The 12,256-nt window shown below is 38.7% G+C and overlaps 1 protein-coding gene and 1 non-coding gene across 4 annotated transcripts in view; one reads left to right on the forward strand and one right to left on the reverse strand.

The window, feature by feature from the left end:
- Nucleotides 1-12,256, reverse strand: part of Znf407 (zinc finger protein 407) — a 426,208-nt gene that overhangs the window by 80,256 nt on the left and 333,696 nt on the right. The window lies entirely within an intron of this gene.
- Trnak-cuu (transfer RNA lysine (anticodon CUU)) lies at nucleotides 4,174-4,246 on the forward strand. The gene has a single exon. It is a non-coding gene; the product is annotated as a tRNA-Lys (tRNA).

Raw genomic sequence — 12,256 nt, forward strand, 5'->3', positions numbered from 1 at the left:
TTATGTTATCTCTACTGAGAATCCATGCTCCTATCTATTTTGCATTAATTAAGCTGTAGAAAAAGACTATGAGATCATATCAGATTGCATTTATGTTGAACAGTTTATAAACTAGTGTCTGTGCTCTGGTGGAGCCACTATCAATCAGAGCAATTCTGAAGACACTTTCGAGTGGCATTCGGACACATGTTATCTTGTGGCAGCAGCAATGCCATGTGTTCTTCAATCACCTTTACAGCCCATTTTAACAAGACCATGAATCAGTCAGGAAAAGAACTGGGTTTCCTTTTACAAAGAAGCAAACAAGTGAAAATAGATAAACATATCAGTCCATAATCCTGTGGTAGGCTTAGAATGGAACTCTGATGGAAGTGTGGAAGTACTGTGCCCACTGCCTAGAATGTCTGGTCTGGGGTTCCAAAGGGCATGAGCCTACTTTCCTTCCTCTAAGAGTTACCAGCAAGCTCTTTACATCTAAACCAACAGCCAGGACCTGGGTAGGTTGTGTCCCTGTCTGGCCAAGGTGAGTAGCTCCAGTAAACATGAAGTGCTCTTCCACTCACACTTCTAAAAGTGCTGTGGAAGGGAAAGACACAGAGCCTCTGAGTTCCCAGACTGATGAGGCAGACTTTTAGAAGACAAGCTTCCTTCTTACTTTGTACGCTTTCTCTAAAGACAACACAAATTCAAGTGCCTGTAATAACCAGGAACGCAAAGCACCAAGACTTGTGCTACTACTACTACTACTATCAACTGGCAAATAGCAGCCTTCAAATTTTCCTCATTTCAGTTAACACTATTATGAGGAAAAGGGATGAATTAATATTATTCAGGAATTGTGTACATAAGCTTAAAATAGTAAGAGAGTTTTTGGGAAGTTGATTCATGAAATCAACTTTTCTATTTTATTTTCTGGGTAAAGTAATTCAGAATATTTTCAATGATGAGCAATATTTATCTAATTTTTCTTCTGAGTTTTGTTACCTATTGAACACACTAACATCTAAAGAATATTTTTAAGAAGTGAAAATTGCCAGAGTAGTGAACAAGATAAAATGTTATATAGGTTGATTCAAATAGAGAGGTCAAAATTATAGCAATAAAATGGACAGAGTAGGACTATTTGTACATTAATATATGGTGCAATTAGAATAATGCTCAACTATTGACAATACATTAGCCTTTGGGTTGTTAATGCATCACAGCATATACTAGAAAAGGTAACTTACATGACTGAGAGCTAGTGTAAGATAACATTCTAAAAATACTGCAAAAGATTTTTCTAAGTTATACTAAGGAGTTGAAATAAATGAATAGACCTTTAAAAGGTTAACAATTCAGCATCCATTCACAATAGTACCCTTTCCTCCCTTAGGTGATCACCTCAGGTATTCTGTAACAGTGACAGGAAACCAGACTACCAGAAGTCATGAAACTGCAAAGCAGGGACTCAACAGGAAAATGTGCCCTCTGTGCTTTGCTCTCTAAAGCTCTTGAACAACTGGCTGGCTTGGTTTGTAAAAACATTATGTCTGAGGTCATGAAAAGTCACTGTAGCAGCAGTATTATTAGGCTAATTCAATGGCAGGAAAGGTGAAAAAAAACACAAGAGAATTTCACAGCTAGGAAGTAAGTTTCCCAGGAATAACAATGAACAGGATGGATGAGTTTCTGTAGAAGGGGAAAAAAGGCCTAATTCCTCAATTAAAAAAAATGCTACTGAACAAAAATGACAGGACCCATCAGAGATGAAATTTCTTTCGATTTTACATAATTTGGAACCACTAGAGACAGAATTAATTTGCCATTTTGGAACAAAACTTCAATGTCTGCTTGTAAGATGCTGAAATATTTTTACTGTTCTAGCTGCTGTGTGAGGAAGACAGCAAACACAGGTGGAGTCTATAAAGATGGTGAGCAGAATCTCGAAGATGTCACACCACACCCTCATCACCAGGCACTGGGCTGCTAGTGGGAACCGTTCACTACGGAGCAGTGCCAGGGCACAGAGCAGTGTGAGGGCACAGTGGTCCAGCTGCACTGCGAGGGCCCAGTGGTCCAGCTGCACTGCGAGGACACAGTGACTGAAGGAGCCTAATGCCACAACCCAAGGAAGGCTATGATTAGTGAGCTACAATGACACTTGGTCATCACCTGTACGAACTGCTTAGTGTTCTTCACTGTTTTAAACGAAGTGAGTCAGGCTGCTATTGAGCACTGGCATCTGAGAAGAGGCCAGCTTTAACAATGGCTTCTGAGATCTGTTTGCCTCAGCACTTTTGCAGGAAAGTTTAGCGGGGAGCCTTACACCTTTACAGATCAAGATATAGGAAAACTGCAAAAGAAGACTAGGAAGATGTTATGAATGGCAGGCACAGGTAGACAGAGAGCCTGAATGCGTACCTGTAAAAGCCCAACACTTACTTAACCTAAGATGCATCCTGCAAAGGAAGCCATCAGAAAGACCCCAAACCATTTTGTGTGGCTGAACTCACATTTTTAGTCCACAGTAAGAATGGGAAATGGAAAACTGTGCAATTTTGGAGTTCCGTTACAAAGCCACTAAATCCTAAAAGTCTCATACCAGCATTGGTAAGTTTTGATTTTATATGGTATATATCTTAGAGTACATTTATAGCCTATGTTTATAGTTTTTATAGCTTAAGGCAAAGTGAAGTTGTAGCTGGAAAATAATCCACATGTGAAATAAAACCACCCTGTTCAGTTTTCTCAGACCCACGTCAACCAAGTGTGGGGTGCCTGACGTTCTTGGACTCATACCCTCCTTGGAGCCCACCACCTGCCCCTGCTCCAGCTCCCAGGGAAGCTAGAGAAACCCATACTCTTCTAGCACATGCTGTCACCATCCTGGAAGTATTTGAGCCCATCTCTGGACTTGGCATTTCTCTCTGCAATCTGCTGTTCTGAGCACTCCACAGAAGCACGTTAGTTCTGTCTGATGCAGAAGTAACAACAGGCTTTATGGAAGTCAGTGCTGTTCTTCTCCTTCTGGGACGCACCTGGAGTATGACTGAGTGACAGCATGCAATGGGCACTTGATAAAACCTGTTGCTCAACTGATGGCTGAAAAAAGCTAGCTCTCCTACTCAGGTGCAGAAAGCACCTCTGGGCGGTGCAGACCCCATGTGGCTTTAGTCCTGACATCACAGCCTCCCCTGGAGGGGCAATGGTGTCTTATGTACCTTTCCCATGCCTCACCTAGGTGTATTCAGACATTGCCTCCATTGACACCTGCTGTTGCTGATAGAGAAATAGACTCACACATCAGTCCCATTACCTCCAAGTGTTAAGATCACTGTTTCCTATCCTGAAACATTACTAGGGTTCTCAATTCCCCAGAGACCACCTTTCTTCTCATCCCTATACTTAACTCTTAACAATGCTGGAGTAACAGAGTCAGATACTAGTGTCATCTGCCGTAGGATACTCTGAAATTACAGATGCCCAGAGGCCCCGAAACCAGAGAGAACGATGGCCAACAGTACCACAGTCTCAGAGCAGGCTGCTTGTCTGGGCTGATAAAGCCAGAGTGGCTCCCCCTCCACTGCAGCTCCTCCCTCATTCCAGGCTCTGTTAGATTCGCAGCACATCCACCCTGGATTCTGCAGCATTTTGGCTCCTCCTGTCCAGGCTACCCAGCTGCATCCTGGAGCCTCCTCCACTGAGGTTTCTCTTTCATCTGGGGCTCTTGCCCTCATGACCCTTTCCAAACCATGGGTTCTCTTCCACTGTGCCTCCTCCCCATCTCAGAAGCAGTGCTGGCTTCTCTGCACACTGGATATCTTAGTAAATAAATTCTTCAAAAGTATTTTCAGTTAATGTATAGTTTAAAAACACTTTTAAATTTTATTTGCTTATTTATTTATTTTTTGTGGTTCTGGAGAGCAAACCAAAGCCTTACCCATACTAGGCAATTCTTCTCCTCCTTCTCTTCCTCTTTCAAGACAAGATCTCACTATGCAGTCCTGCCTAGTCTAGAAATTGCTATTTAGACAGACTGGCCTTGAACTCAGAGACCCATTGGCATCTTAAATGTGTTCACCTTGCTTGGCCTTTAGGGCAATAAATTCTCATGTAAAATAACTGTAATGGTTTCATATGGTGATATTTTATTTGTATTAAAATATTATTTGTATGTTAATAAATAAAGTTGCCCGGCTAGCTCAGTCGGTAGAGCATGAGACTCTTAATCTCAGGGTCGTGGGTTCGAGCCCCACGTTGGGCGCCAAATGTAGATGTATCCAACCTTCTTATTAAATAATAAACACAGAACCAATGCAAAGAAGAAAGCCAAGAGGTCAGAGCTAAGAGCTAAAACCTTACCCTTCCTCCTGCGGTGGTCCTACCTCTCCGAACCAGAGCTACCCCTGTGTTAAAGTCTTTATATAGAGTTCCTGTCCTGCCTTCTCATTGGTTGTAAACCCAACCACATGACCGCCTCCTCACAGCCTGTCTGTATAGGCCTCCAGGTTTTCCATGATTGGTATTAAGATTAAAAGCATGTGTATCCAATAATGGCTGTATCCCTGAACACACAGAGACTTACCCAGCTCTGCCTACCAAGTGCTGGAATTACAAGCGTACGCTACCACTGCCCTGCTTTCCTATGGCTTGCTAATAGCTCTGACCCCCGGGCAACTTTATTTATTAACATACAAATAATATTTTGTATATTAGAGTAGTATTACATATTGAGACTGCAGAATTTATCCACGATGCTTCAGAATTAACTTCATTATTTATTCAATTACAAGATACAATCAGAAAACGGAGTCATCCTTTATATATAACTCACATCCGATCCCATACTGGTCTGCCAGGCCCTCTAGCACAAGGCAATGATGAGATTGATAAATTATTGATAGGAAATGTGCTGGAGGCCTCAGAATTTCATAAAAAACATCATGTAAATAGTAAAGGTTTAAAAAAGGATTTTTCCATAACCTGGCAACAAGCCAAAGAAATAGTAAAGAAATGTCCTACTTGTTCCTTCTACAATCAAACACCATTACCAGCAGGATGTAACCCAAAGGGTACTCAGAGGAATGAAATCTGGCAGATGGACGTGTTTCACTTTGCAGAATTTGGAAAACTGAAATATGTACACCACACTATCGATACTTATTCAGGATTTCAATGGGCAACTGCTTTGAGTTCTGAAAAAGCTGATTCTGTAATCACTCATTTGCTAGAAGTTATGGCCATTATGGGTATACCTGCACAAATCAAAACTGATAATGCTCCATCATATGTCTCTGTTAAAATGAAACAGTTTTTTGCTTATTATAATATAAACCATGTTACAGGTATACCACATAATCCTACAGGTCAAGCAGTTATAGAAAGATCAAACAGAACTCTAAAGGATATGCTAAATAAACAAAAAGGAGTAACAAAAACCCCCAGAAATAGACTACATAATGCTCTATTAACTTTGAATTTTCTCAATGCTAATGAGAAAGGAACAACAGCTGCAGAGAGACATTGGATAATAGAAAAAACTACAGAATTAAATCAACCTATATACTTTAAGGATGTGCTGACCTCAGAATGGAAACCAGGGTATGTGTTACGTTGGGGACGAGGTTTTGCTTTTATCTCTACAGGAGAAGATAAGCTGTGGGTACCATCAAAATTGATAAAGGTTCGATTTGAACAAGAGAGACCTCTTAATTAGAGGAGGTGATAGTTCATCAACTATCGTAAACATCCAATTTAAACTAACTTACATCAGTAACACATGCCTTTTCATTTAATCAGATAACTTGTCAAAAAGGAACATCCCCAAAAAACCTTGGGGAAAGGTTTTTGTTTTTGTCTTTTAGGAGAATGAAGGTTAAGGAATTTGAAGAACACTGGACAAATGAGACAACTGAAGAAAAGGAACAAATCATCTATCCTAAGAAACAGAGTGAAATGGCCTATGGGTATGTTATCTAAAAAAATTTTATGTCTTCCTAAATGTTTGTTTCTGCTTTTCTTTAAAGATTTAACAGTATTTAACTTCTAATAGTCCGAGTTCAATTAAAATTTAAAGCTGACTTTGGAGTTGGAGAATGGCTCTCTCCTTCTTTAAACTCAAGCATGTTGTTAAAAGGAAAATGCAAACTCCCTGTATCATGCCAGAGGAAAAGAGCCATCTTCTGCTATGGGACAGGAGAAAAGCTAAATTAATTAAGGGACTATTCTATTACGAATCTCAACTCTTTGATTCTATTCTGATTCTTTAAACTTTTCTTAAAGTATGAATTTTATATCAAAATTTACAAGATCAATATATATAGATATATATACATTTTAAACTTTGTTAAGATATAAATGGTCATATAGAGTACTAACTAATTCTAAAAAGTCGCATATATAGTCTTTGTGTTCGAGTCTCTTATCAGTTTTTTGCAGGAAATCACGGTTAGGCCTAACATCAACTGAAGTCTCCAGGAAGAAGATGGGGCCCCACAACAACAACAATTCCACGTGGACAATAATAACATCACTAAGCTGACAAACATCATCTACAGATCAGCTTTGAACTACAAAGTGCTCAGAGCAATTTTGAGAAGAGCTAGCTGAGATGATCCAGTCTCAAAGACTACTTGAATAAGGATTTGGATAAAACCTGAATTTTGGCATTATACACAGACTGGATAACGAAGGATATATTTACCTTTCCTAGAATTTGACAATTAACCTAAAATTTTTCTTTCAGGATAAAGATACCTTCGCCCATACCCAGCAGGAAGCAATTTCAAGAATACGACGCCCACATTCCCAAAGAGGTGGTGTGGGTCGGGTGGTTTTTTTGGCCTTTTAATGGGTTTTGGGTCTGGGATAATTTTCATTGATTAGGGGGGTTGGTTACAAGTTGTTGTCAAGGGTTAGAAAAAAGGCTAAGCAAAGGAGATTAGATTTAAGGTTCTTATAAAAAAAAAAAAAAGAAAGAAAGAAAGAAAAGAAAAGAAAAATGTAAATACTTTACATTGGATTGGATTGTTTTATATTGTATACAAATTATATATATTGAAATTGATATTGTTAGAAAATGTTATATATATTTTTCTAATTGTACCGTTCATCTAACAATGTAATGCAATTTTCTGATCCTTGAATGATATTACCAACTATTAGGATATAAAGAAATGAAAGTTAGTAGTTAGATATTATAATAGAACTTGTAGTTATATTAGGTATGTTTTCAAGATTGAGTAGATATATTTTAGATAGACAGGTTATCTTCAAACCCTTCAGAGATCTACAGAATATGGCATTTAAAATGTTTTAATAACTTAGAAAATTTTTCTTTTTTGTTATGACTATGAGACATGTTGGCTCCTGGCAGTACCAATCTACTTCAGAGAAAATATGGGCATTGAAGAAACTGCATATGGAGTTAACTTTCATTGTGGCAAAAGTTAACCACTGGACAACCAAGTATCCTCGAATCAACAGGACAAAATGGACAGACAGGACATAAAACAAAGGATTACTGATTCTTGCCAAAACAAGTGTGGTTATGGCTTTATCAAAAGGCATCTTCAGAGGCCAGGACAATATGGCACCATCCCTGAAGTGGCCTTCGCAATTCGAAAAAGGTACAGTGCCCTTTTCTTCGAAGGCAGCTGAACAGGCAGTGGGCCGATGGCCTCTGATGTGCAATGGAACAGCAGCTGAAACAGTTATTCTTGAAGAGTAACTAAGCTCACGCCTCTCAATAGTAGACTGGCATTTGATAGAGGGATATGGAGAAGAATGGGATGCTGAGATGAAGCCATATATACACAGCCAAGAAGAATGGACAGCTGAATTAAAAAACCATCAACAATTTCCAGAATTTAAAATCCTGAATCATGACATGACACTAGTGGAATTCAGGTTTTTCTGGTACATGGACTACTCTCACTCAATGTGAGATTGAACTGTTGACCTTGTGTACATCCTACTTCACAAATGAGTCTGTCAGATATGCTAAGCCTATAGGCTGAAGATGATGCCCCAGCACTTCGGAGAAACCTCAGGTGACTGTCCAGACAGCTGTATGTTTCTGTCAACTCACAAATTTTTTGGAAGTTGCTTATGTGCACTTCCTGTTTTTATTTTTGTTAGCTAATATTATTTCCTTCTTGGGTCTCTGAGGGAGTTGAAGATTAGTTAGTTATAGTTGAAGATTAATTAGGATACATTTTGGACTTACCAAAATAGGATAGATAATGAAATTATTTTCTCTGAATTTGTCAAATACAAATGGACTAGACATTGTTTAGGTATTTATTACTTGTATATATTGTATATAGTTATTGTACTTTTGTATATAGTTTTTCTTATATTAGTTATAAGCTTTTTCTTTTTTTTCCTTTTTATTAAAATAGAAAAGGGGAAATATGGTGATATTTTATTTGTATTAAAATATTATTTGTATGTTAATAAATAAAGTTGCCCGGGGGTCAGAGCTATTAGCAAGCCATAGGAAAGCAGGGCAGTGGTAGCGTACGCTTGTAATTCCAGCACTTGGTAGGCAGAGCTGGGTAAGTCTCTGTGTGTTCAGGGATACAGCCATTATTGGATACACATGCTTTTAATCTTAATACCAATCATGGAAAACCTGGAGGCCTATACAGACAGGCTGTGAGGAGGCGGTCATGTGGTTGGGTTTACAACCAATGAGAAGGCAGGACAGGAACTCTATATAAAGACTTTAACACAGGGGTAGCTCTGGTTCGGAGAGGTAGGACCACCGCAGGAGGAAGGGTAAGGTTTTAGCTCTTAGCTCTGACCTCTTGGCTTTCTTCTTTGCATTGGTTCTGTGTTTATTATTTAATAAGAAGGTTGGATACATCTACAGTTTCAAATAAATCTTCTTAAATTGGAAAGCACCATCTTTTTTTAAAAAAAGGGAGAAAAATGAAAGTCAGAAATTTAGCCCTAAGTATTGTGTCTAAGGCCTCTCAAAAGTGGGGAGAAAAAAAAAAAGAAAAAAATGCCACTGATAAAAACAACTCATCTTCTATTTTAATATTAGTTACTGTGTAATCATTAATGAAGAATTTACTTGGAGTTTTTGAAGAATTCAGGTGTTAAAATCCTCTCTTTTCCTTCAAAATAGAGGGAAAGATATTTTTCAACAGTGACAGTAGGTTTTATATATAAAAAAATCCAGCCCTTTATTAAAACCTGTCATTTTAATGAAATATAATCACATTTCTTTTCTTTGTGATAGTTTAAATAAGGTAGCTCCCAAAGGCTCATATATTTGAATGCTTAGTCATCAGGGAGTGGCACTCCTTGGGATGGATTAGGAGGTGTGGCCTTGTTGGAGGGAGTGTGTCACTAGAGTGGACTTTGAGGTTTCCAAAGCTCAAGCCAGGCCTGGTCTCTTCCTCTCTTCCTGTTGCCTGTGGATCTGGATGTAAAACTCTCAGCGTTTCTCCAGCACCATGTCTTGCTTGCATGCTGCCATGCTCCCTGCCATGATGATAATGGACTACAACTTCAGCAACCTCTGAAACTGTAAGCAAGCTCCAATTAAATATTCTGCTTTATAATAGTTGCTGTGGTCATGGCATCTCTTCACAGCAACAGAACACTGACTCGGACATGATTCAAAGTGATAGGTGATACATTATATATTGTAGAATGACCAAAATTAATACCTAGATTAGAACAATGATGGAAAGGAATACAGTAGAAATACTGGGTAAATACTTAGTTAAACTGGTCCCTTTTATAGGATTCTCCCACACAAGTTAAATCCAATTTTTTTTTAAGTAAAATTTGGTATAAGCTATCATAGTCATATAAACACTGTTTTCTAAACTACATATTGTTTTTAGTTTAATTTTAAGCTTTGATAACAATATTGTTAATGCTATATTATACTAAGAATAATTTATTAGGTCATAAGTCTGTCCTAATAAGTAATGACTTTCTTCAGGTGTGTACAAAACAGGGTAATGTCTTCTGTCCTTTTCACAGCTCAGTGACAAGTCTGTGATTCACCCCATCTTCATTCTCTCTCATCTCTTGTCACAGGAAGAGCCAGAGAGCAGGTACAAGGCAGAGCTGGCCAAGAATTATTTCTTCTCTCACCATTTCCTCCACCTCGTTCTCCAGGCTACAGGGAAGCCCTCCTGGGTTTCATCTGCCACCTGTACACCTCATGGGTCCTTCTTGATGCTCCCGCTGTTTGTCAAGTCCCCTCAGTGCTTTCATGATGTCATGGTTTAGGTGTGTAGTCTTTCTGAATTGTATAGACAATCCTAGAGTAAATTACTCCCTTCAATGTTTAGCTTGCATTGGCTCGTGGGTATCTCAAATTTGATACTTTGCCTGTATATAGAACTCCCAATGTTTTCAACCATAACGATATCCCATCCATCCCACTCCAACCTAAGACCCTGTATTATCCCATCAACCAGTCTTTGATAAATGTGATCTTCAGTCCCCCTTTCTTCCACTGCGGGATGAAGATACTATTCTCATGGCTGGCCTCTAGGAAAGTTCACAGACCTGCTTATTAGTTTGATTCCTACCACTTATTAACTAAAGCAAGCTTGCCTGTATTTTGTGGTTTCTCAGTCTTTTGTAATTACAGCAGCGATACTTTTCTACCATGTATCTAGTCATAAAGTTCCCCCCCTTCACACATGGAATGACTCCCTACTTTGCTGCTATCATCAAAGCTGAGGTCATTTAACACTGATCAAGGTTTTCTTCTGTCAGTGCTCCCACTTAGGCTCTGCAGCACTATGTGACCTTGCAGTCTCCATGTAGGTATCCAATCTGCTTACAATGTTTCAAGGAGCAAGTTCTTGATCCAACTCATTCACTTTCCATTCAGTATCATCATGCCCGTGAAGACTTACTGACATGCCATCTGCATTTTAAGGTATGATTTTATAAGAACAAAAAATACATTGAAAGACAGTAAGTCATAAGCCCGGTCAAGAAATAGATAAAATCTTGAACATGTATTCTGAACTTAAGACTAGGGAAACACTAATGTTTAGAGTACATAAAACAGATTTACATTAAGAGAACAAAATGACAAAAAGAATAAGGGGGAATCATGAAAAAAAATAGAAAAATGAAATCTAAAATTTCAATAAACAGAGAATTTAGATTCAGGAAAAACAAATAAAGAAACAAACAAAAAACAATTAAAATGGCAACTAGCTCCACATCAGACTAAAAAAAAAAAACCTAAAGATCATTAATGTCTCAACTATGAGGATCTAGAGAAAAAGCATGGCATTCTCCCCATCTGTGACTCTACTTTTTAGAGTTTCAATTAACAGTGAAGTTCAGAAATACTAAATGGGAAATTTCAGGAAAACTTTCCTGGTGTTTAAGTTATGTTCCCTTCTGTGCTACCTTCTATGCTGCCCCTTCTTCCGAGGCTGTTTTTGGAGGGGCAGTGCATTCACACTGTGTTTACTACCTGTCCATTCATCACTTGATAGCTGGCTCGTCATCAGACTGTCAGTGGCAGTACTGGACTAAGTATTCCTGTTCAAGTGACCTTTGGCTTACAATAGCCACAAGGCACAGGAATCGGGATACATCAAGAAGCCATAAGCGGTTTCTTTAAGGAAAAAGGTGAAAGTTCTTACATAAAGAAGAGGGGAAAATTATCTCCTGGGATTGCTGGTATCTATAGCAAATTATTTTCTACTTGCGAAATTGTGAAGGAAAAAGAAATGTGTGTTAGTTTTGCTGTCACACTTCAAGCTGCAAAAGAAACAATTACCAAGTGTGATAAAGGCACAGTCAAGACTTAAAAGGCATTAGATTATAGGGTTTGGCATCACCGAGTACCATAACTATAGTGAAGGTCTTGAACTGCACCCCTTAGGATGATGAAAGACGACTGGACCCTGAAGTGCTTCAGCATTTCAGGTAGCTAACAGATAGCACGCTCCGTATGTCTCAAACACCTGTGGCTTTCCACTCAAAACTTATGCTCTATAGTCAATTATATGCTTGTAAGATTAATATTTCCCCTAATAATTTATTTACGTGTCTTTAGACACAAATTCAAGGTGGGAATTCAAATGACCATCTTGATGAGAAAATCGGTTTAAGATACTTCACTGGAAGGTCTTCTGAAGCACACCCGAAAGCAGCTATGGAAGGTTACCTGCAGTCTGCTTTCATACAGTTTCCTTGCACAGCCCTCTCTACCATCTGGGAGCAGCTGGGATCTCCAGGCCCATTCACATTGGATAGCTAGTTTCAAACTCTG

Source organism: Peromyscus californicus, unplaced genomic scaffold (genome assembly GCF_007827085.1).
Source record: "Peromyscus californicus insignis strain IS unplaced genomic scaffold, ASM782708v3 Scaffold_17__1_contigs__length_78620276, whole genome shotgun sequence".
In the NCBI taxonomy this organism is placed as follows: domain Eukaryota; kingdom Metazoa; phylum Chordata; class Mammalia; order Rodentia; family Cricetidae; genus Peromyscus; species Peromyscus californicus.